This window comes from Pelobates fuscus, chromosome 5, assembly GCF_036172605.1.
Source record: "Pelobates fuscus isolate aPelFus1 chromosome 5, aPelFus1.pri, whole genome shotgun sequence".
Classification (NCBI taxonomy): domain Eukaryota; kingdom Metazoa; phylum Chordata; class Amphibia; order Anura; family Pelobatidae; genus Pelobates; species Pelobates fuscus.
Genome location: NC_086321.1, coordinates 171,579,534 through 171,604,786, shown reverse-complemented (window position 1 = coordinate 171,604,786; position 25,253 = coordinate 171,579,534). Strand labels below are relative to the sequence as shown.

The 25,253-nt window shown below is 44.7% G+C and overlaps 1 protein-coding gene across 4 annotated transcripts in view; it reads left to right on the top strand.

Annotated features, from left to right (window-relative positions):
* The first annotated feature begins 347 nt into the window (after positions 1 to 347).
* DAO (D-amino acid oxidase) overlaps positions 348 to 25,253 on the top strand; it is a 73,034-nt gene continuing 48,128 nt past the window's right edge. The window contains exon 1 of one of the 4 annotated variants that reach the window (XM_063457081.1): positions 348 to 442. The gene's annotated coding sequence lies outside the window, so the exon portion shown is untranslated. Of the gene's footprint in view, positions 443 to 16,294; positions 16,375 to 20,134; positions 20,202 to 22,111; positions 22,262 to 25,253 lie in introns of those variants that run through there. The other 3 variants (XM_063457084.1, XM_063457085.1, XM_063457082.1) reach the window with 3 other exon arrangements.

The following is a 25,253-nucleotide window of genomic DNA, read 5'->3' as shown; positions in this document are numbered from 1 at the left end:
CTATATATAAATATGCACATTGGAAATGTGGGGGCCGGGGTGTCCATGCCCACCCAGGACTGCCGGGTGTGTGACAACCATCCTGATTCTCACGCCCTGAAGGTCACCCTAATTTTCACCTAAGGTTTCACTTCGAATTCCTGACACTTCCCACTTTAGTGTGCAATCCTTATAGTGGTAAAACAGTTACAGCCCAATACAAGCAAACAATGTTATTACATATACTGCTACGTGTTGTATTCTGGCATGTTGCTGCAGAGGTACCACTCTGTATAAATATTAGACAACGTCACGTGACCAGGAGAACCTTTGCTCATTTTGATACATCAACCTTTGGTAAAAGTAATTGAGAGTATATATACCAACCACACTGACTTTAGCTATGCAAATCCTCTCACAACTGTCAATATCCTGTTCTTACTTCTAAGTCTGTTGCAAACAGGTACGCCCCTTTTTTAAATTCTTGGAATATACTGTAGTAGAGAATATAATTGTGTATTTGAATGATCTGCAACATTGTTGAAACCAGCAGAAATGTTTTTAATTATGTGTGAATTATTATTTTGCACTCTGTCTAGATTTCTTTTGTAACATACTTTCTCAGTGTCATTTCACTCATTGGCTATGGTAACCATTTAACCCGTTAAGGACACATGACATGTGTGACATGTCATGATTCCCTTTTATTCCAGAAGTTTGGTCCTTAAGGGGTTAAACTGTTCTTTCTCTGGCTGTGAAACACCTATGGAGCAAATTAAGTCATATTTTAGTGTTGTTGTTTTTTTCTTTGTCATAAAACATTGCTGAGCTTGTTTTAGGACAGCTTCATTAATTGTTATAAGAGAAAAAGGATTTGAAATGCCGTAATTCAGTTGTCACTGTTTTTGGTTTCGGTTTTCGCTGTGTAATACTGGTACAGACTTAATGGGTTACTCCAAGCACCATGACCACGCCAGTGATTTGAAGTGATCATGGTGCCTGGAATCTTTATGTTATGAGTTTCGCTATCAACTGTCAAAAATAAAGACAAATAAGTCGATGGGACCTGATGGGATACACCCAAAGTTATTAACTCCTTAAGGACACATGACGGAAATATTCCGTCATAATTACCTTTTATTACAGAAGTTGTGTCCTTAAGGGGTTAAAAGAGCTTAGTGGGGGCGGGGCCGGGCCGCCGAGCCAAGCGGTCGCAGGCAAGCACAGCTCCCGCACAAGCTACCCAATTCCACCTAAAAAGCGACAATAAATGAGAAATCAACTACTACCAACCTCGACCCGCAAAGCACAAGGGCTACCGGAGCCGGGGAGAGGCTTGCTCGCGGAGTTTTAGCCCCCCGGAGGAGGGGTACCCTGCAGCAACCAGCGGGTGCCTGCCTGGCGGTGAGTGGAGTGGACGGCCGCCGCTCCACTATCCTGCCCAACGGAGCCCGGAACGCACTGAGAGCAACGGCGGACCCGGTCCTGTTTCCCCCCCCACCGGACCGGGGGGGTGATCCCGGTCCATGCTTTCAGCAACAAGCGGAGGAGCTAGCAGTACATCATACAGGCCTCAGACACGTGGCAAAGATGGCGGAGGCCGCGGGAGCGGTGACAGCATGGGGCCGACAGCAGACACGATCGGGCATAGTACACAGAATCGCCTGAATCCCAAGACCCACATTCTACAGCAGCACTACAGTCCAGAGAATTGCTGTTGCAGGACACACGCTTGCCAGCCCCACACACGTGCACTAACATGCAACCTAGACTCGTGCACAAGATGGCGGAGACCAGCAGGACGACCTGCAGCCACCACCCGCTCTGGCACCCGAGGCATTCTCAGGTACGGGTACAGACACCCAGAAATACCCCTGACACATATACCGCTACGTTGCTGAGAGGTCCGCACACGCTTCATCTGAGCCGGGTGCTCATCGGGAGGAATCCCCCCCCCCACAGCCTGCCATACACCCAGGGAGAAGCTAGGGGCCCGGCGGAACCCTGGGCCCACGGTCCTGAAGATGGGTCCAATGGCACACAGGCGCGAGTGCCCATCAAGGCCTCAGGCGGAAGACGAGCGACCCTCGGAAACAGCATAGCCAACACGGAGACTCAGCTTAATGGCACCGAAAGCAAACGGGACTCTGGGTCCTGATCTGGCCCCCTATCACTGGACATGATGAGGACTAGCCCGAGTGGCAGACCACTGGTGGTATTTGCCCCTTCTCATGCTACCAATAGACCCCCTTGTGCCTGGCTTAGCATTTTACATATTTTTGCTCTAGCAGGAGATGTCGGGGTAGTGTGTTTTTGTCCTAGCTCAGAATCAGCGTGTCCTGTTTCTGTTAAATATGTTATGTTTGAGCAGTGTATTACCCTAGTCCAGATGACTGGAATGATTACCACAGAAACTAACCTATGCTACTTAATCGAACAACGTATACCTGTGTACTGCCTGGTAGACCCCTCAGGTAGCCTAACATAATGTAACTTACCACCAAATGCTGTACTAGGCCACATGCGATCTCGCTATACGTGCTCTTAACCTGTTATTAGCATTATCTGAGCTATTGCACCCATTTCTAGCTTGCTTAAAATCGTCTTCACCGAACAAACCATAAGCGTAATTATCTTGTAACTCTTTTATTTGCTTAGTCTGTGTAACCTATACGGATAACTCTACTGTTAAACTTTCAAAAAAAAAAAAAAAAAGAGGCTGATACTCTTGGGAATACATGCAACTACTGTGTACACTTATGCAAACTGTATGTTTTACATGCATTAACCCATCACTTTATTTTCTGTAATGTACCATCATATGCCTCAATAAAAACAAAGATTGACAAAAAAAAAAAAAAAAGAGCTTAGTGGTGTACTAGCAAAACCATTAACAGATTTATTTAACCAATTATTGTTAACAGGAGTAGTCCCAAAAGATTCGAAATTAGCGAATGTTGTGCCAATTCACAAGAAAGGTAGTAGTGAGGAGTTTGGCAATAACAGGCCAGTAAGCCTTACTTTAGTAGTGGGGAAAGTAATGGAAACCATGTTAAAGGATAGGATTGTTGAACATCTAAAATCACAAGGATTTCAAGATCAGAGACAACATGGGTTTACTTCAGGGAGGTCATGCCAAACTAATCTTATTGATTTTTTTGATTGGGCAACTAAAATATTAAATCAGGGTGGTGCAGTAGGCATTGCTTACCTAGATACCGGTAATAGACATGTGCAATTAGTTTCGGTTCGAATGAAAATTCGGCCGAATTTCGGGCAATTCGGACATTCGCGTGTTCTGAGGTGTCAAAGTGCCGAAGTTCCGAAGCACAGTATTGCCTAAGTACTAATATACTTACCCAGTGAAAGAAGAAGAATGTTACATTGTATACAATTTTAAATAAAAAGTATACAAACACAGCCAGGATTCAGCTGTAAGTAACACACATTCATATAAAATGTAAGATACTTGGCCAGTGAGGAGGTGGGGGCCAGGGGGGAGGACATTAGGTCCCGCCTTATTCTAGTTCAGGGCCTCCACCCACCGCTCAGGGATGGGGGACAGTGGGGAGGAAATTAGGTCTCCCCCTTCATTCTAGTTTAGGGCCTCCACCCACCGCTCAGGGGTGGGGGCCAGTGGGGAGGACATTAGGTCCCCCCCCAATTTGTACTTAGGGCCCCCACCCACTGCTCAGGGGTGGGGGCCAGGAGGGAGGACATTAGGTCCACCCCCACCCAATTTTTATTTAGGGCCCCCACCCACCGTTTAGGTGTGGGGGCCAGGGGATGCAACTGTAACCCCAATTCTAAAGAAGCCCAATCTTGACCCTAACTCCCCATCCAACTATCGTCCTATCTCGCTACTGCCTTTTGCACCCAAGATCCTTGAAAGAATTGTGTATGCGAGATTGACAGACTTCCTCGAGTCCAACTCTCTGCTAGACCCGCTTCAGTCTGGTTTCAGCGCTATGCACTCTGTGGAAACGGTACTGACCAAAGTATCCAATGATCTACTCGCTGCAAAATCTCGTCACTATCCTAATTCTCCTTGACCTGTCTGCGGCTTTTGACACTGTTGATCATCAACAGCTTCTTCTCTTCCTCCGCAATATCGGTCTACAAGATATTGCTCTCTCCTGGTGCTCCTCCTACCTCTCCCAGCGCTCTTTCAGTGTTTCTTTCTTTGGATCTGCTTCTTCTCCCCAACTCCTCTCTGTTGGTGTCCCCCAAGGTTCAGTCCTTGGTCCCCTACTGTTCTCCATCTATACTGCCTCCCTTGGTAAACTCATTAGCTCCTTTGGCTTCCAATATCATTTCCATGCAGATGACACGCAAATCTACCTGTCCTCTCCTGATCTCTCCCCGTCCCTCTTGACTAGTGTCTCTGACTGCCTCTCTGCTGTTTCTAACTGGATGACTGCCCACTTCCTTAAACTAAACTTGACCAAAACTGAAATTCTGGTCTTTCCTCCCTCAAGTGTTGTTACTCCTGTGTCTGTCTCCCTCCAAGTCAACGGTGCTACCATCAGCTCCACCTCGCAGGCTCGCTGCCTAGGTGTACTCATTGACTCCGACCTCTCCTTCAAGCCTCATGTTCAATCTATCGCCAAATCCTCTCATTTCCATCTCAAAAACATTGCGCGCATCCGCCCCTACTTAACGCCAGATGCGACTACAGTGTTGGTCCATTCCACTGTCTTTTCTCGCCTTGACTACTGTAATCCGCTGCTCAGTGGTCTTACGTGCTCCCAACTTGCGCTGTTACAGTGTTGCGGTCACCGGCCCGCCGAGCCTCACGGCCGTGCCCGACCGGCACGACCGTACCGACTACACAAGCTTACCTGCTCGTCGGCGAGCCGGGGACCGCGCACTCAGTTCTTCCGGGCATCTCGCCCAAATCCAATATGGCGTCGACCACGTGGTCGCGTCTATGGATAGCCCCACCCCCGAGAGTTATACCAACGTGTGCGTGACGTCACGACGTCAACGCACACGCACGTTTTGGGGTCAGAGGTCGCCCTCTGACCAATCATAGCCTAGAGAGGGGTATTTAAACCCCTAGCTTTTCCCAGAACTTTGCCCTGTCGTGGTTTCAGTTTCCTGGTTTCCTGAAAGTGGTATTTTCGTGTTTCTGATTTCCTGGTATCCTGATCCTTGGTGTTTCCCTGGTTATTCTGATTTCTGGTTTCTCTGACTTGGCTTGTTTAATCGGTATTGAGTATTTTCTGGCTTCCTTGACCTCGGCTTTCCCTTTGACCATTCTCTGTCTCTAGCGTATTAGTCCGGCCATCCTAAGGTCCGGTTTACGCTCTATCCTGTTATTTTCCTTTTCTTACTTATGTATATGTGTACATAGTTTCTGCGTGCTGGACCACATTACTAGCCGTGACATTACGACAGGGCCATGGATCCTGCAGAACTATGCAAACATATGATCGCCTGTGAAAATAGGGTGGAGGATATGGACCACAGGTTAGACCAATTTGCCCAGGCATTTCAGACCTTGCTCCAGAGGACTGCCTATTTAGAGGTCCCTCCTGTACCACCTGTGGTTCCGCCACCTGTAGTGGTTCCCGTGCCACATAAACCACCGTCCATAACCCTGTCACCGCCCCCTCGTTATGGAGGTGATTCTAAGGAATTCAGAGGTTTTTTAAACCAAATTGAATACCACTTTGAGGCCTCCACATTCCCAACAGATAGATCAAAAATAGGCTATCTGATGAACCAATTAACTGGAAAAGCCTTGACCTGGGCTAACCCCTTATGGGAAAGTGGTGACGCAGTAGCCCGTGATTACAGTGCCTTTCTTACGGCTTTTAAGGCTACGTTTGAACCTAAAGGCAGGGAGAAGAACGCTGCCAAAGCCCTTATGAGAATCAAGCAAGGCAGTCGTTCTGTAGCCGATTATGCCATAGAGTTCAGGACATTGGCGTCTGAGGTTGATTGGACCAATAGTGGTCTGGTGGCTGCTTTCTCTGAAGGTCTAGCTGAGAGTATACAAGATGAGACCGCAGCTAGAGACCTTCCAGTTAATCTTAATGAGTTTATTGCCTACATGATAGACATTGATAACCGGCTCAGAGAGAGAGAGAAAAACAAACAACGTAACAGACGTTCTAATTTGTCCATAGCTCCTCGTTTCTCTAACCCAGTGGTAAATAGCCAAACGCCTCTTCCAGAACCTGAACCCATGCAATTGGGTAGCGCTAAACTCACTGAGGCAGAGAGACAACACAGACGTAACGAGGGGCTATGTATGTATTGTGGCAAGAAGGGACATCTAAGATCATCAAGCCCGGTTCGGCCAGAAAACTTGCACACCGAGGGCACGTACGGGGACCGACCTTAGGTGTGATGTATATGTCCCCTAAATTGACTAAGAACCGTTTCCTTGTCAAAGTAACCTTGTCTTTTAAGAACACTACTGTTCAGTGTGAGGCTATGATTGACTCTGGGGCAGCGGAGAATTTCCTAGACAAAGAATTCTCTGCAAAACATCTCCTGCCCTTAAGACAAAAAGAGAAACCTATAGCAGTCGAGGCCATTGATGGAAGGCCTCTTACCCAGCCTTTCATCACACACGAAACTCTGCCAATCACTGTCTCAGTGGGTATTCTCCACTCTGAAGAAATGACCTTTCAAATCATATCTTCACCTACATGTCCGATAATACTCGGTTTCCCTTGGCTCCTGAAACACAATCCACGTTTGGATTGGATTGAAGGAGAGATTGTGAGTTGGGGTGAGAGATGCAAAGGTGTTTGCTTTAAGCAAATCCCACAACCTATTGGTACCATTAATGTTCCTATTGCACCTCCCTTGACCACACAAATTCCGCCGCAGTATATGGATTTAAAAGAGGTATTTAACAAGGTCCAGTCAGAAGGTTTACCTCCTCATAGACCTTATGACTCTACTATAAACTTATTACCAGGGACTATGCCTCCCAAGGGAGGAGTTTATGCCTTGTCCCCCCAGGAAAATCTTTGTTTGGAAGAATATATAAAGGATGCTCTCAGAAAGGGTCATATCCGTAGATCCTCCTCACCAGCCGGGGCTGGGTTCTTCTTTGTCTCTAAAAAAGAAGGAGACCTACGCCCCTGTATCGATTATAGGGGTTTGAATAGGATTACCATAAAAAATGCCTACCCTATTCCCCTTTTATCAGAGCTGTTTGACAGATTGAAGGGAGCTCGAGTCTTTACTAAGCTCGATCTCCGAAGTGCATACAATCTAGTCAGGATTAAGGACGGTCACGAATGGATGACCGCATTTAACACCAGAATGGGACATTACGAATACCTGGTTATGCCGTTTGGATTATGTAACGCTCCAGCGGTATTCCAGGATTTTATTAACGATGTCCTAAGAGAGTACCTTCACATGTTCATTCTAGTGTACTTGGAAAACATTCTCATCTATTCCCCAGACCTAGAGACACATCACGAACATGTGAGAATTGTACTGAAAACCCTGTTACAGAACGGTCTTTACTGTAAACTGGAGAAATGCCAGTTTGACCAAACGGAGATACAATTCCTTGGATACGTTATATCTCCGTCTGGTTTCCAGATGGATCCCCGCAAACTGGAGGCAGTCTTACAGTGGCCATTGCCCAAGGGCCTTAAAGCTACTGAACGCTTTATAGGTTTTGCGAATTACTAACGCAAATTCATAAAGGGATTTTCCTCTGTGATTTCCCCTATAACCAATTTAACCAAAAAAGGAGCAAATTGTATATCTTGGCCCAAAGAAGCAAGAGAGGCATTTGAACGGTTAAAATCTTTATTTTCCTCAGCACCTGTCCTGACCCATCCTGATCCAACCAAACCATTTATCCTAGAGGTGGATGCGTCAGAGACAGGAGTTGGAGCCATTCTGTCTCAGAGAGAAAGTCCTGATACGCCTTTACATCCCTGTGGATTTTACTCTCGCAAACTCACACCTGCAGAGAAGAATTATGACATAGGGAATAGGGAACTTGTGGCCATTGTACTTGCCCTTAAGGAATGGAGGCATCTCTTGGAAGGTTCCAAAGAGCCACTTTTGATCTTTACTGATCATAAGAATTTGGCTTATATTGGGGACGCTAAGAGACTGTCCTCTCGTCAGGCTAGATGGTCATTGTTCCTCTCCCGATTCAATTTCGTAATTACGTATAGGCCTGGTACTAAAAACACCAAGGCAGATGCACTTTCTAGGCAGTTTGAGACAGAGGAAGTTCCGGAACAGGAGATATATCCTATTATACCTCCTGAATGCCTCATTGCCACTACAGTTTCCGAAGTGTCTTCTCCACTCTTCTGTGCCATAATAGCAGACCAAACTCAGGCACCTGTGGGAAAACCCCCGGACAAACTGTATGTGTCACCTCAGTTCCGAAAAAAGGTACTAGATATGTTCCATGACAACCTCACAGCGGGTCATCCTGGAGTCCATAAAACTCTCTCCAGGAGGTTTTGGTGGCCTGCTCTTAGAAACGATATCAAAGATTACGTTGGGGCATGTCAAATATGTGCCGTTTCTAAAGTTCCTCCTAGATCGCCCCCTGGACTGTTACAACCACTGCCCATACCTAGTGCTTCATGGACCCACTTAGCCATGGATTTCATTGTGGATCTACCCAGTTCAAACGGGTTTAATACAGTCCTTATGGTTATCGATAGATTCACAAAGATGGCACATTTTGTCCCACTTAAAAAATTACCATCTGCTCAAGATCTAGTTCAAATATTCTTGAGAGAGATCTTTCGGTTGCACGGTGTACCCAAAAGCATAGTATCTGACAGAGGTACCCAGTTTGTTTCTAGGTTTTGGCGTTCCTTTTGCAAACAATTGGGCATCGAACTCTCCTTTTCGTCAGCGTATCACCCTCAAACAAATGGAGCAGCAGAGAGGGCGAATCAGTCTTTAGAAGCCTATTTACGTTGCTTTATAAATGCCAATCAGTCTAACTGGTATGAGCTCTTACCCATGGCTGAGTTCGCCAGGAACAACGCCACTCATGAATCTTCTAATCATAGTCCATTCTTTGTAAATCAGGGTTATCACCCCGCTGTTTTTCCTTCTGAATTCTCAGACACGGAAATTCCTGCTTTGAACACCCGTTTAGAATCAATTCATGATACCTGGGATTCCGTCCATTCAGCTCTGCAAAAAGCTTCATTACGAGCAAAGGTCCAAGCTGACAAAAAATGGGGCGCTAATCCTGTCTATCTTCCAGGTGACAGGGTGTGGCTCTCCACAAAACATATCAAACTTAAGGTCCCGTCCATGAAATTTGCCCCTCGGTACATAGGTCCCTTTCGAGTTACCCAACGTATTAATCCAGTGACCTATTCTTTGGCACTTCCGGCTCATATGAGAATTGCGAATACTTTCCATGTGTCTCTGCTCAAGCCCCTTACTTGCAATCGCTACACCAAGTTATCCACTCCTCCTCCGCCCTTGGTAGTGGGTGATCAAGAAGAATATGAAGTCCGTTCTATCATGGACTCCAAATTATCCAGAGGTGTCTTGTCCTATCTCGTTGACTGGAAGGGTTATGGTCCCGAGGAACGTTGTTGGGTTCCTGCTGACCGGGTCCATGCGCCCCGTCTTATCCGGTCATTTCACAACCGCTTTCCTCTTAAGCCGGGTCCTTCCCGCCCGGTGCGCGGTCTTCGAGTGGGGGGTACTGTTGCGGTCACCGGCCCGCCGAGCCTCACGGCCGTGCCCGACCGGCACGACCGTACCGACTACACGAGCTTACCTGCTCGTCGGCGAGCCGGGGACCGCGCACTCAGTTCTTCCGGGCATCTCGCCCGAATCCAATATGGCGCCGACCACGTGGTCACGTCTATGGATAGCCCCGCCCCCTAGAGAGGGGTATTTAAACCCCTAGCTTTTCCCAGAACTTTGCCCTGTCGTGGTTTCAGTTTCCTGGTTTCCTGAAAGTGCTATTTTCGTGTTTCTGATTTCCTGGTATCCTGATCCTTGGCGTTTCCCTGGTTATTCTGATCTCTGGTTTCCCTGACTTGGCTTGTTTAATCGGTATTGAGTATTTTCTGGCTTCCTTGACCTCGGCTTTCCCTTTGACCATTCTCTGTCTCTAGCGTATTAGTCTGGCCATTCTAAGGTCCGGTTTACGCTGTATCCTGTTATTTTCCTTTTCTTACTTATGTATATGTTTACATAGTTTCTGCGTGCTGGACCACATTACTAGCCGTGACATACAGTCCATAATGAATGCGGCGGCGAGGCTCATCTTCCTGTCCGCCCGCACCTCCCATGCCTCACCCTTCTGTCAGTCCCTACATTGGCTTCCTATAAAATATAGAGCTCAATTTAAAATTCTTGTTCTTGCTTTCAAATCTCTACATAATGCTGCTCCCACTTATCTATCCTCCCTTATACACAAGTATGTCCCGTCTAGGCCCTTACGATCTGCTGAAGACTTACGTCTATCTTCTGTCCGTACTCCCACCTCTGATGCTCGCCTTCAAGACTTCTCGAGGGCTGCACCGTTCCCGTGGAACTCGCTTCCCTCCCCTGTTAGATGCTTACCCAGTCTCCACTCCTTCAAAAAATCGTTAAAAACCCATTTCTTCATAAAAGCGTATCAATTAAACTGTTAATAGCTCCCAACTGATTCCTCTTCTGCAACTGTCACTAGTCTAATACTATCCTTACCTTTTGTGTCATTTTACCCCACTCCCTCTAGCATGTAAGCTCATTGAGCAGGGCCCTCAACTCCTCTGTTCCTGTGTGTCCAACTTGTCTGGTTACAACTACATGTCTGTTCGTCCACCCATTGTAAAGCGCTGCGGAATTTGACGGCGCTCTATAAATATCATAATAATAATAATTAGGTCCCCCCCCCCAATTTTTATTTAGGGCCCCCACCCACTGTTCAGGTGTGGGGGCCAAGGGGGTGGGACATTAGGTCCTCCCCTCTTATTCTAGTTTAGGGGGTTCAGGAGGGGGGACCTTTTTTTATTATTATTTTTTTAACAGTCAGCAGCCACAGGCTGCTCACTGTTTACTAGACATGCCCCTACTCGCGGTATAGCGAGTAGGGGCAAAATTTACTAATACTAAGTAATTTTTACTTAGTATTAGTACATTTGGCTGAAAGACCAATTTAGGTCTTTCAGCCTTTTGGTAGATAACTCCCTAATACCGTGGGAATTAGGGAGTTATCTACCAAGCGGCTGCAAGAGAAGTCCCGAATTGCCGAAGTTCCGAAGTGTCTAAGTACCGAAGTTACCGAAGTTCCGAAGTGCCGAATTGACGAAGTCACGAATTTCGGAAATGCCGAACCGAGCCGTAGGAGGAGAACTGATTCATATTACCATTTGTCATTTAGAAGGTTACAGGTACTTAATAATACAATCAGAGAGAAGTCAGCATGTGCAAGCATACTCCAAATATAATGGTGTACACTCCCTATAGCAAGCACCAGCTAGTGCATGTGCATGATGTGACAGGCAGTGGTGGAACTACAGCGGTCGCAGGGGTCGCAGCTGCAATCGGACCCGCATCTCCAGGGGGCCCAGCCACCCTGCGGACCCCTGCAACCGGGTGCCCGCTGCCATGTGTTGCGGCCTCAGCCCACACAGTAGAGCCCATCGGGTGGTCCATGCTGGGTGGGTCACATATCCCAGCGGCCTGTAGCTCAGGAAGAGATTTGCCGCGGTCGCTCCTCGCTGCTCCACCCCCTCCCTCAGTGGCTGCACGTTTCCCAGCCAGCTGAGCAGATTGCTGCAGAAATTGACCGGCGGGAGCGGAGTTCTCCGTGCTCCCGCCGGTCACTTGGACATTTTTGCACCCCTCGGGTCCGTGCGCCCTAAGGTGGCCGCTTGTGCCGCCTTATGGTAGCGCCGGCCCTGGGGACACATGATTTAGAATGCATCATGTATATAGTGTGTTAAAAAAAGAGGGATAAACCAAGCTGGGAGTGTCCATTTTAATACCATGGTCATTGACATGTAAATGTATTGGGGAGAGTAATACGAGTTATTACTTTACTGAGAGGGTAGTGGATGCATGGAATAGCCTTCTAGCTGAAGTGGTAGAGGTGAACACAGTAAAGGAGTTTAAGCATTCAGGATCGGCATAGCTATCCTAACTATAGAATAAGGCCAGGGACTAATGAAAGTATTTAGAAAATTGGCCGAATGGTTCTTATCTGCTGTCACATTCTATGTTTCCATGTTTCGAATCCAATGAAATGCAAACTTGTTAGAGTGAAAAAAAAATTTCCCATGACTTTCCTATGCATTCTGTGTTATGTGATATTAGAGAGATGTTTATGCATATTCCATTCCTGATCTGCATATAGCCATAAAAACAAAGTGAAAGACATATTTGTAGACACCTGAAATTATTATATGACCAGCAATGAAAAGTATATTATCATTTGACTTTCACAATAACCGATAAGTTTAAAAATGCAAGGTTTGCACTTAAAATTTATTGTATTGCATTTATTGCCACTTTAAAGTTGCTTTGGCACACAAGCAAATAGTCGAACCAGTGAATGTGCAGTCTGTATTGCCTAATCCTATCATTGTAAAACATTTAACTAAGGCTATAAAGTTAAAAACTGCCTATCATGGGTATAGTACATTTTTAATCTTATGATACTCTCTGTACACAGTAATTTGTGCATGTTCACAATTCAAAGTTAAATATTGTTTGGTTGTTGACAAGATGAGGTTTATTGACAACTGGCCTCCAATTTAAGTCAAAATGGAAGGAAATCATATTTTTTCTTATTGTGCTCTTTGTTTTCAACGGTTATAGTTCAAATTGAATTAATAAGCAAAGTGTACAGTACCAATTAGGTCTTCTATGAACTGAATCTTGAGTGCTCAGAAAAAACTATATAAAACGATATAATGAAGCAATTGTATTGTTGTAACTATAAACATTTTTTTTTTTTTGTTTGCACTCTTTTTGTACATTTAATGTATGTATCTCCATATACAATTTGTCTTATATGTTTTCAATATAAAAGTATTGCAAATATTGATGTAAAAATATATAACCTTTAATAAAAAGTATTTGAAAAGAAAACCAAAAAAAGCCAGTTATATTTACCTATTACATACTGTACATGGTTTTTCTGAAGTTAAGCCTCTAGATTTGTGTGGCCTCTGGGACGTAGGAGGAGAACGGATTTATATTACCATTTGTCATTTAGTAGCTTACAGGTACTTAATCATACAATCAGAGAGAAGTCAGCATGTGCAAGCATACTCCAAATATAATGGTGTACACTCCCTATAGCATGCACCAGCTAGTGCATGTGTATGAGGTGACAGGCAGTGGTGGAACTACCGCGGTCGCAGGGGTCGCAGCTGCAATCGGACCTGCAACTCCAGGGGGCCCAGCCACCCTGCGGACCCCTGCAACCGGGTGCCATGTGTTGCGGCCCCAGCCCGCACAGTAGAGCACATCTAGTGGTCCATGCTGTTGGGGCCACCCGATAGAAATGTATTTCCAGGGGTCTAGGCAGCGCTGTGGCGCTTTAACAGTGCGACCAGACCCCCAGTGATGACATCACAGCTGGGAGGAGTGACTGCCCCGGTCACTTCCTCCCAGCACCCACCAGGAGCCGCGCGGGAGGAAGGAGGAGAGAGCGATAGAGTGGGAACGCTGACTCCTATCAGGCTAAGCCACCACTGGACCTCAGGGAAGTCACCCTCCTGCACCTAAAAGGTAGGAAACAGAGTGACTAAACCATTTTGTATATGTGTGTGTTTGTTTGTTTGTATGTGTGTCTCTGTATGTGTGTTTCTGTGTGTGTGTGTGTATATTTGTATATGTGTGTCTCTGTGTGTGTTTGTATGTGTTTGTTCATATGGGTGTGTGTTTGTATTTGTGTGTATGTATGTGTGTGTCTCTGTATATGTATGTGTGTGTCTGCATGTGTGGAGGGGCAACGTATGGGAGGGGGAGGGTAGATGTACAGTGGGGATGGTGGGGGTTAGACGTATGAGGGGTCTCCAGGGCAAGTTTCACACCTGGGCCCTGTGGTTACTAGACATACAGTATTTTCAGATGGCTGTTAGAGATCCTCAGATGGATGTTAGAGATCCTTCCTGGGTCATGGCTGCCTAAAATGTATCCAAACATTCAGCGTCTCTTCCCTCTGCATGCAGACACTGAACTTTCCTCATAGAGATTCATTGATTCAATTCATCTCTATGAGGAGATGCTGATTGGCCAGGGCTGTGTTTGAATCATGCTGGCTCTGCCCCTGATTGTCAGTCTCAGCCAATCCTATGGGGAAGCATTGTGATTGGATCAGGCCACCACTTCTGATTATGTCAGCAGACTGCTTGTTTTATTAGGCAAACAGCATGCAGATCTATAGCTTCTGGCTTGAATAAAAAGATTTTGCTATATTTATGGAGGCATGAGGGGCCCAGGGGGGCTAGATGGTGGTTTTAACACTATAGGGCCAGGAATACATGTTTGTGTTCCTGACCCTATAGTGATCCTTTAATTTGGTAAATCTATGAAATATTGCCAATACCCACAAGAATAACACTTCTGCATCCCTAAACAGTCTTGTGAGAATTTTTCTGTAAAACTGGGAGGCATGAACTTGCTCATCGGCAAATATATATGGCATGAATACATCTGACAGTTGTGGCTGACTCACAGCTTTGTAAGTAACCACTCCTGGAGACTGCAAGCCAAAACACTTAAACAGTTTGCATTGTGTGACTTGAAGGCTATTAATGCAGGTTGCACATAAGAACATGAATTGTGTGCTACTCCCTTGTCAATTTTGTACAATTCTAGGTTTACTGAATGAACCCTATTGTATGCACAGAAATAATCGCTACAGTGTTATATGGAATTGTAGGAGTAATGTTTGCAGAGTGGAGGAATATGTTTGCCGCCTTCATCACACTTTTCAATAAAGACATTTGTCCTGCAGCTGCAGTTGAGCAATGTGCCGTCTCTTTTTCCATTTATTTTGACATCTGAAGGCTTGTTTGTACAACTCATACACACTCCCTCTATTGTAAGTTGTGGCTGAGGAGAGTGTGAGTGTTGAACAAGTTTAGACAAGCTTTGGCAGTCCATATCCCATAATGCTATTTCAGTCATAGTGCTGACAGAGCCTGGCATGCCGAAGGTTGCCTACCACTGTGGTAGAATATAGCTAGAAATGCTTGTACCTGAGGACTTAAAATGTGTCTTGGGTGGCATTGTAAACAGACACTATTTTTAAAAAAAAAAGTGTGTAGTTTATATTGTTTGTGTAAATACCTTGCAGTGAGGTAATGTTCATATAGTTAAACTTTGCTAAGCTTGCTAGCTTCCAAACCAGGTAAAAAATACAATGTTTGGGTCCTATCCTGCAGTCCCATCTTTGTTCCCTGTGTCCCGCTCTTGGGAACACTAAGGAACTATCTCCAACATGTATAGCGCAACATGAGGACCCAGTTACATGACTTGTATCTTTGACCTACCCCTTTTACCCCTCGCACCGGTGTCCCGCTTCACAGGGCGCCAAAGTTGGGAGGTATGTCCAGACTCTGGCATCCCTCACACATAATCACACTCGGACAACACCCACACAATCAAACTCAGCCAACGCCATAAATAATCACACTCAGCCCTCACATAGATCCAACCCAGCCAACCCCACCATAGACATCTTACTCAGATGTATTCCTTGTGGTAGAGTGAGAAGGGGTGAAAAGTGGGGCCATTCGTTGATTCCTTCCCTTGGGGCTCAGCTGTCCTTAGTTATTTCCCTGACTATGACTTAAATTTTGTGACATATTTATTTTCTACATATGTCAAGGTACCAGCTTTACATGCTCCTGATCAATTTGAAGTGCAGAGCTCACTACCTGACCTATTAACCAAAATTTGTTTTGATTTTATTTATATTTTGCCATGATCTTAACATTGCCCATCTGTTTTCTTCACCTTTGTTGTTGTTTCCAGGGTTGAATAAGGTGTAAAATAACAAAAATATAAATGTGATATTTCTCCTTTAATCCAATAGCCTAATTAGTTAGAGGCTAACATGAAGACTGATTTGTGAAATGGATAACTAGTAGATTTAAAACTGTCTACTATGGTAATAAAAAAAAAAAATGAACTCGAGTTAAACATTAGAGATTCATTGCACCTACAATTAAATAGCAATAAATGTGTGTACTTTGTAACATGCACAGGTAGCATAGTGATTTCTTCACTTCCTGCATAGACGTGTAACAACTTGTTTGCTTGGTTGAGGAGTTGTCCCAGTGCATGATTTCTATTGGTTCAGATTGTACTCAGTCAACAAACTGCAGCCAATGACATGCATAGGATACAGCTGTTATATATAGTAACTTTACTCTGGCTCCTATTGACAGCATGGAATAACTGAATTTAGTAAGTATTGTAAAATGTGTCTATATAACTTCAAGCAGTAGATCTAAGCAGCATTATATTCTTTTTTATGGATTGTCTCTTTAGGTATTTCTAATACAAAAAGAGAATATGTGGGTTAAAGGGACACTCCAGGCACCCAGACCACTTCTGCTTTCCTATAGGGAGGTCTAATGCACGCGCGGCCATTACCGCGCTTGCGCATTAGGTCTCCCCCGACGGCTGACGTCGGCTTGGGGAGGAGCGTGGGCGGAGCCTGACCTAGCGCCGAGGTACATCGGCGCTGGATTCGGGTAAGTTGCTGAAGGGGTTCTAACCCCTTCAGCAACATAGGGTGGGGGTTGGAAAAGAGAGGGGCACTGCAGAAACCTGCAGTGCCAGGAAAACAGATATGTTTTCTTGGCACTGGAGGGTCCCTTTAACTACTATACTATTCAAGTTCACAATACAATCATTTTATGAAACTGTTCCTGTTTAATTATTGTCTCCACGGTAGTGTTATTTAAAAAAAAACAAAAAAAAACATTGCTTGCATTTTTTAGTTTTGCTGCAAACTGGGATGTGCACTGAACTGGGTGCAGTATTGACCGTTTTAGCTCACAGTAGCTGGGCCAGGGGCGTACCTAAAGCATTTGGCACCCGGGGCGGACCCTGTGTTTGGCACCCCCCTCCCTTCCTTAAAAATATAAAAAAACACCCACTATTTTTTTTCAATGTTTTCAAGAATATTTATTGCTAACCCCCCTTCATATAAAAACCCTGCACTCCTACACATCATATTAACGCACCCACCCCATCACATAAAAATTGTGCACCCCCCACACATAAAAACCCTGCACCCACCCTACACATCAAATTCATACCACCCCGTCATATAAAAACCTGCACTCTACGTGACGTTAATCAGATGATGGATCCTGGAGATCCGTGAAGGCGGACAGGCGGCAGCACCACATGTCGGCGTGACGTCAGCGTCATGTTGCACAACGCCGCAACACTTCTCCCCCTGCTCCTCCATATTACTGCAGTCAGTGCAGTATAGTGCAGCTGCAAAGACGCCGGAGCCCGCACTATAAGAATTGATGGGGAATGACTCACAGCACTGACAGTCATGGCACCCACCTAGCGGCTGGCCGCCCCCTGCCCCCCTTAGTACGCCACTGAGCTGGGCTACAATATATGCTTTTGTTTGGTCAATTCCCCACAAGTCTCTGAAATAAAAAGAAGCGTAAATTTATAGGGTAAAATGTGCATCTCATGCCAAAACGTTACTAATTATGAAAGTCCTGCTATCGCTGATCCTCCTTACCTACTTTAGGGTATGTGAATTGTTACAGCAAAGTACACGTCACTTTGTAGTGAAACTCTTCTTGCTATGATGGTGATACAGTCTTTTCAGGGTGGTCTCATTATAATGTTTTTTGGGTTTTTTTGAGTTTAGAAACTGCAATGTTTACATTGCAGGGATAAATCCCTATCACTAACCAAGTTAGCCTCTGTACTGACCAAGTAAAACTTGGTTACGTGACATGGAAACTCATTCAATACAATGCTTTGAGGATACTTGGATACGCATCAGGTGCTCAATACTCTTCTACTTCTCTGAGTAGCATTGGATTGGACCATTGCAGAGGAGGCCATGCATGCAGGAGGAAGAGAAGTGAGTAGTGCTTGGGCAGCCTTGGCGATGGAAAAAAATAAGTAAGTAAAACTTTTTTATTTTTTATGTGTCCTTGGGGAGAAGCCTGTATTTTACTAGGGACGGGGACACTATAGCATTAGAGATACACGTTTGTATTGCTAACATTATAGTGTTCCTTGTACATATATTTGAAACAGCTGTTTATATTTAAACCGAGTATTGCCCATTGAGTTTCTTGAGTTTCAGAACTCTATTGATAGTTTAGAGATCAGTTTACTAAGTGGTTCCATTACAAATTTTTCTTCATCTGACAAATCTGCATTTTGCTCCAAATTTTCTGGTTGGCATATGCAAGGAGGGCACCAGAAGAAAATATCCTCTGACTGGAGCAAGTCAGATCCATAGGAATCAAAACTGCAATGCCATAACCTATTCAGCAGATGGCATTGCGGTTTCTTGTGTGACACAAGGAAAAATGTCCTTGCTTTATGGGACATTCTAGGCATTATAACCACTTCTGTTTATTGAAGTGGTGATAGTGCATTCACCCTGTCCATACAACCTTTGGTTTTGATGAATTTGTCAAAGTGGCACAATAGGGCTTGAAAGTGGAACTCATAGCTCTGCCTCCAAGCCTCATCAATCAAAGAAGACTAGTGTGGATTCAACAGTGAATGCTTGCCATTTCAAAGCCTTCCTTGTGTTCACTGATGACTGGTGAGTCCTTGACAGGCTTTGAACTTGCAAGCACTCTCTCCCATACACAGGTCCCTGATTTGAAGTGGTCATGGGGCCTGGAATCTGTATATGAAATGCAGCAATCAGTTGAACCCGCTGCTGCTGGAAGGATAACTCCCTTTCCGGCAGTGTCATGAGGTGTCATGCACCATCCCAGATATAAAGGTTAAATATTCATAAAGGTGAGCACAAAATGTATAGATTACAAACAAACCTTAAAGGAACACTATAGTCACCTATAGGTCTCGGTGCAGTGTCCATGTCCTCTTAACCCTGAAAGTAAAACGTAGTTTTTTGAGAAAATGCAATGTTTTTCTTGCAGGGTTAAGTCCACCTCTAGTGGTCGTCAGTACAATTATAATATTGATTACATGACACTTACCAAGTAAAACCCAGTCACGTGACTGGGAACCCCCATAAGAATGCACATGTCACACTTGCCATGCATGCGCATTAGGTCCCCAATGTTCCTCCTATATGACGTTGCAGGAGACAGGGAGATGGGGAGAAGAAGAATAGGTACAGGGACACTATAGTGCTAGTGCTTCAGATTTGTATTCCTAATGGTATAGAGTTCCTTTATAAAAAAAATAAACCCGAAAACATGTAATTTACTTCTTCTGAACAACCATCTCCAACAGACATTTTTTTTTACAAATTGTCATCGTGCGTTTTGTCAAATACACAGTATTTATAGATAAATTACAGTCACTTGTGCATGCCTATGTTGAGCATGTTCTCGATAATTTCTTTAGTTTACATGGCCTCTCTAAAAGCACTGTTGGTATAACTTAGTGAGATCTACTAACTATAGTGGAGTGAACCCTGCAAGTTTTACACTCTTTGCACAATGAAATTATTAATATTTAGAAAGCATCAACATCTGCTGCAGCGCTGTACAATGGGTTCACAAAACATAAAAATAAGTTCAACTCACAAGTTTGTCTTCTAGAGACAAGAGGTAGCGACGGCCCTGCTCCAATGAGCTTACAATCAAGGCGGAATAGCAATCTTTAAGCAAAATCGATGCACTAATCTGGTACAGAAGGGGTTAATAGCCTTTTGCATAAAAAGCCTCTTCTGGTGTTGCGGTGAATTACAACTCGAGGAAAAAAGCAGTACTTCCTCATATTTGCTACACGGAGGGATGATCTTGTTAGGACATAAAAAGGAAAATTTCAGGAGGGATGTCACATTATAGATGGCATAGCATAGTCGGCATCATTTACTTTAACGAGAATGATTGATTAAAGACAGCCACTAGAGGTGCACGCACACGAGTTTGACTCATTGTGGGACAGTGGAAGCATTTGAGTGGACGCACATGCACTTCTCTTCTCAATGCTTCTCTCATTGGATTGGACTAGAAGCCAGGTAACGATCCCTGTCAGATGACATAATGGTTCAGCGGCAGCACTGAGTGACTGAGCACTGAGTGCTGGAAAAAAGGGTAAGTAAAAAACTTTTTTTAAAGTTGGTGGGGCCCTCTAATCTATATAGTGAGGAAATACGTTTGTATTCCTAATTCTATAGTGTTTCTTTAACTAATCATTTATGTTAATACATTTATACAATCCATTAAAAAAAAGTGTTGAAGTAACGTTCCAGCGTTGCGAATATATCCATTTAATTATAATGCTGGAGTGTTGGGATGCAGGACACATTGCATGGAAATAGCCGCTCTGTGGCTGCTGCATGTTAGGACACAAAGTAATCTGAAAGCACAGCCTCCTAGCCATGTCACTTTATAAAAATGCTGACTTCTGTAAAATGAGCGAGGGCACTCTATTAACCACTACAGCTGCTGAAGTGCATTAATCTTTTGGAGTGCTTCTTTAATTTACGTCTGGGGTGCCCTTTTAAATTGAGCAGTTTTGATTTAGATTTATCAATACAAAGCAAGTGCAATTTTGTGTGAAAAGTGTAAAATATTGCAATGCATTTTGTTGGTTTCTGTGGTGATTGCAATTTATTTATCTCTTTTCCCCTGAATTGCTCATTTTCCTTGGTAACGCTCTCGTCTTTTTATTCACCACAATTTACTGCAGGTGCATGATCTATACACCAAAACTGTTTCATTAAACAAAAGTTGTATTGGTGACGTTAGTGTCCCTTTAATCTAGTTCCAAAAAAATCAGACATAAAACAAGTTGTTGAATATGTTTTAAATTATGCAAGTTATCCTTGGTAGCTGGATCCTCAAACACCGACATGGCTCTTCACTAAAGTAAGAATTCAAAGCAAATGTCTAATTTAAGGCCAGAGTAGCTCTAACTGTAATTCTTCCACTTTGGTTAGTGAGTAGAACCTTGAGAAATAAACCTTCTTTAATTTAATGTTGCACTAGTGGGCTGTACATATTGTTGTACTAGCATTTGCAGATGCATAACTAGAAACCACTGTGCCCTGGAGTGAAAATTGCCCAACTCTCCATGTGTTTATTCCTTCCCATGTGTCTCATTCCCTCCCCCCAACCCCTCCATGTGTCTCATTCCCTCCCCCCAACCCCTCCATGTGTCTCAATCCCCTCCCAGCCACACTATGTGTCTCATTCCCTTTCCCCCACAGCCCCTCCATTTGTCTTATTCTCTTCCCCCAGCCCCTGCATATGTCTCATTCACCCCAGCCCCTCAATTTGTCTCATTCTCTCTCTCCCCAGCCCTTTATCGCTTTCCCTCTCTCGCCCCCAGCCCCTTTACTTGTCTCATTCCTTCTACCACCTCTCTCTTCCCTCCCCTCCTGTACCTTCTGACTCTGTGAGTAGCACAGAATTAGTTAGTATTTAATTTTTAAGGCACCAACATATTCTCCAGCGCGGTACAATTGACGAAACACATAAACAAATGTTAGTTGACAAAAAAAAAAAAAATACAAATAAAAAAAAAGGACAAAAATAGCTAACCATTAACCCCTTAAACACCAGTGATGTTTTTTTGTGTTGTGTTATCGGTCTTCTCATTTAAAATGATATCATGACACAGAATGTCAGTCATTTAGCATCTCTATAGGGCCGATGGCACCAAATAAGCAAGGTACTCCATGTTAGCTCCATGTTATAACTGGGCAGATTATGATGATGTAATTGAATGATGGGAAGTTTGGAGTTTACCTGTATCACTGTTTTTGCATTATAATTTTTTTGAACCTGTTTAATGTAATAAGGCAATTTAAAGTAAAATATTGGGTTTGGATGGGTTTTTGAGTAAAACAGGGGCAATCAAACTGCATTTTAAGAGCTTTTCTAGCTGTTCTAAAAATTTCCCTTTGCAAGTCACATTCATTGCTTTCCTTGCGATCCCTCTCTCCCTAAATCCGGATAGTTTGTGGGAGTTTCAATGTTGGGAAGCACCTCCTCTTACATGATTTGGAAGGGAACTTTGTCTCCTTGCTCTGAGTTTCTTTTAAAGGAAGTCATTGATACCCTGCTGCATGCGAACTATGGTATTCCTGAAAGGCACTGTCTAAAAAAATCCCACAAACTACAGAGGGTTTGGGGCCTCACATATTTCGGTGAGTAACGTTAGCCTGTAATAGGGACGTGAGATTGTATATTTCTGCAGATAATCCCTTATTTTTTTTCCTCAATGCTGTCTTGAATTTAATTGCAGTATAGACCAGGGAATTGTGTATTTAAAGACGATATACCCACTTAGAAAACTGATGAATTGTCCAATTTTTCAGATTTGGATATTTTTGGCCAATATTTGCAATTAATTGTTAAGGGAATAATCATCATGTTTCCTTCAGTGTATAATTACCGAATGAACACTATTCCCTATATGAGACCCCTGTGGCAGTCAAAGGCTGTGTTTGGCTTTGCAATTCTTTTCTGAAGTCTGGAGCACAGTCAGTTTGCAGGATTATTTAGCCTGCTGTGATCATGTCATTCTGTCTGCTGAAATGGAGCAGGTTACACAATGGATCTTATTATACACATTTCGACTGGGACAAAACATAAGCCTGAACATTTAAAAAAAAAACGAGGTCTGCTTCCAAAAGGGGAAAACATTCTGTGTTCTATGCAAAGCAGCAAAGTTTAGATAAGTGTTACCTCCACCCATGGTCCATCTGTTTATCAGACCAGTCACCACTCTTTGTTGAATATGTGCCTTAGACAACTGTCGATGGTATGTGCCATTATAGGCGGAGTCAGATCCTTGACTATTTTATGCAAAATAATTTTTTTCAAAACCTAAGTATATTAACCAGAGCAGGATTAACCACAGGACAACTGTAGGCAGACGCCCAGGGCACAGAGGTTAGACGGGCATCAGGACCATGAATTTGCTTGGCTCCATTAAAGGACCACTATAGGCACCCAGACCACTTCAGCTCAATGAAGTGGTCTGGGTGCCAGGTCCATCTAAGGCTAACCCTGCAGCTGTAAGCATAACAGTTTCAGAGAAACTGCTATGTTTACAATAGGTTTAATCCAGCCTCTAGTGGCTGTCTCATTGACAGCCACTAGAGGCGCTTCTCACTGTGATTTACACAGTGAGAAGACGACAGCATCCATAGGAAAGCATTGAAAAATGCTTTCCTATGGACTGATTGAATGCGCCTGCGGCTCTTGCCGCGCATGCGCATTCGGCGGATGTCGTCGGAAGAGGGAGGAGAGTCCCCAGCGCAGAGGGAGCCCGGCGCTGGAGAAAGGTAAGTGGTTTACCCCTTCCTCCCCCTAGGGGCCGGTGCAAGGATTTCTGCCGACCCTAGGCAAAGATCCATTTTGCTGCCTCCTCATGTCACTCACTCACTGACAGACACAAACTGACAGACACACACACTCACTGACAGACACAAACTGACAGACACACACACTCACTGACAGACACACACACTCACTGACAGACACACACACTCACTGACAGACACACACTCACTGACAGACACACACTCTCACTGACAGACACACACACTCACTGACAGACACACACACTCACTGACAGACACACACACTCACTGACAGACACACACTCTCACTGACAGACACACACTCTCACTGACAGACACACACTCACTGACAGACACACACACTCACTGACAGACACACACACGCTCACTGACAGACACACACACGCTCACTGACAGACAGACACACACACGCTCACTGACAGACACACACACTCACTGACAGACACACACACTCACTGACAGACACACACACACACACTCACTGACAGACACAAACTGACAGACACACACACTCACTGACAGACACAAACTGACAGACACACACACTCACTGACAGACACACACACTCACTGACAGACACACACACTCACTGACACACACACGCTCACTGACAGACACACACACTCACTGACAGACACACACACTCACTGACAGACACACACACACACGCTCACTGACAGACACAAACTGACAGACACACACACACACGCTCACTGACAGACACACACACACACGCTCACTGACAGACACACACACTCACTGACAGACACACACACTCACTGACAGACACACACACTCACTGACAGACACACACACTCACTGACAGACACACACACTCACTGACACACACACGCTCACTGACAGACACACACACTCACTGACAGACACACACACTCACTGACAGACACACACACACACGCTCACTGACAGACACAAACTGACAGACACACACACACACGCTCACTGACAGACACACACACACACGCTCACTGACAGACACACACACTCACTGACAGACACACACACACACACTCACTGACAGACACAAACTGACAGACACACACACTCACTGACAGACACACACACTCACTGACAGACACACACTCACTGACAGACACACACACTCACTGACAGACACACACACTCACTGACAGACACACACACTCTCACTGACAGACACACACTCTCACTGACAGACACACACTCACTCACTCACTGACAGACACACACTCACTGACAGACACACACACACACTCACTCACTGACAGACACACTCACTCACTGACAGACACACACACACTCACTGACAGACACACACACACACACTCTCACTGACAGACACACACACACACTCTCACTGACAGACACACACTCACTCACTCACTGACAGACACACACTCACTCACTCACTGACAGACACACACACACTCACTCACTGACAGACACACACACTCACTCACTGACAGACACACACACACTCACTCACTGACAGACACACACACACTCACTCACTGACAGACACACACTCACTCACTCACTGACACACACACACTCACTGACAGACACACACTCACTGACAGACACACACACACACTCACTCACTGACAGACACACTCACTCACTGACAGACACACACACACTCACTGACAGACACACACACACACACTCACTGACAGACACACACACACTCACTCACTGACAGACACACACACACTCACTCACTGACAGACACACACACACTCACTCACTGACAGACACACACACACTCACTCACTGACAGACACACACTCACTCACTGACATACATACAT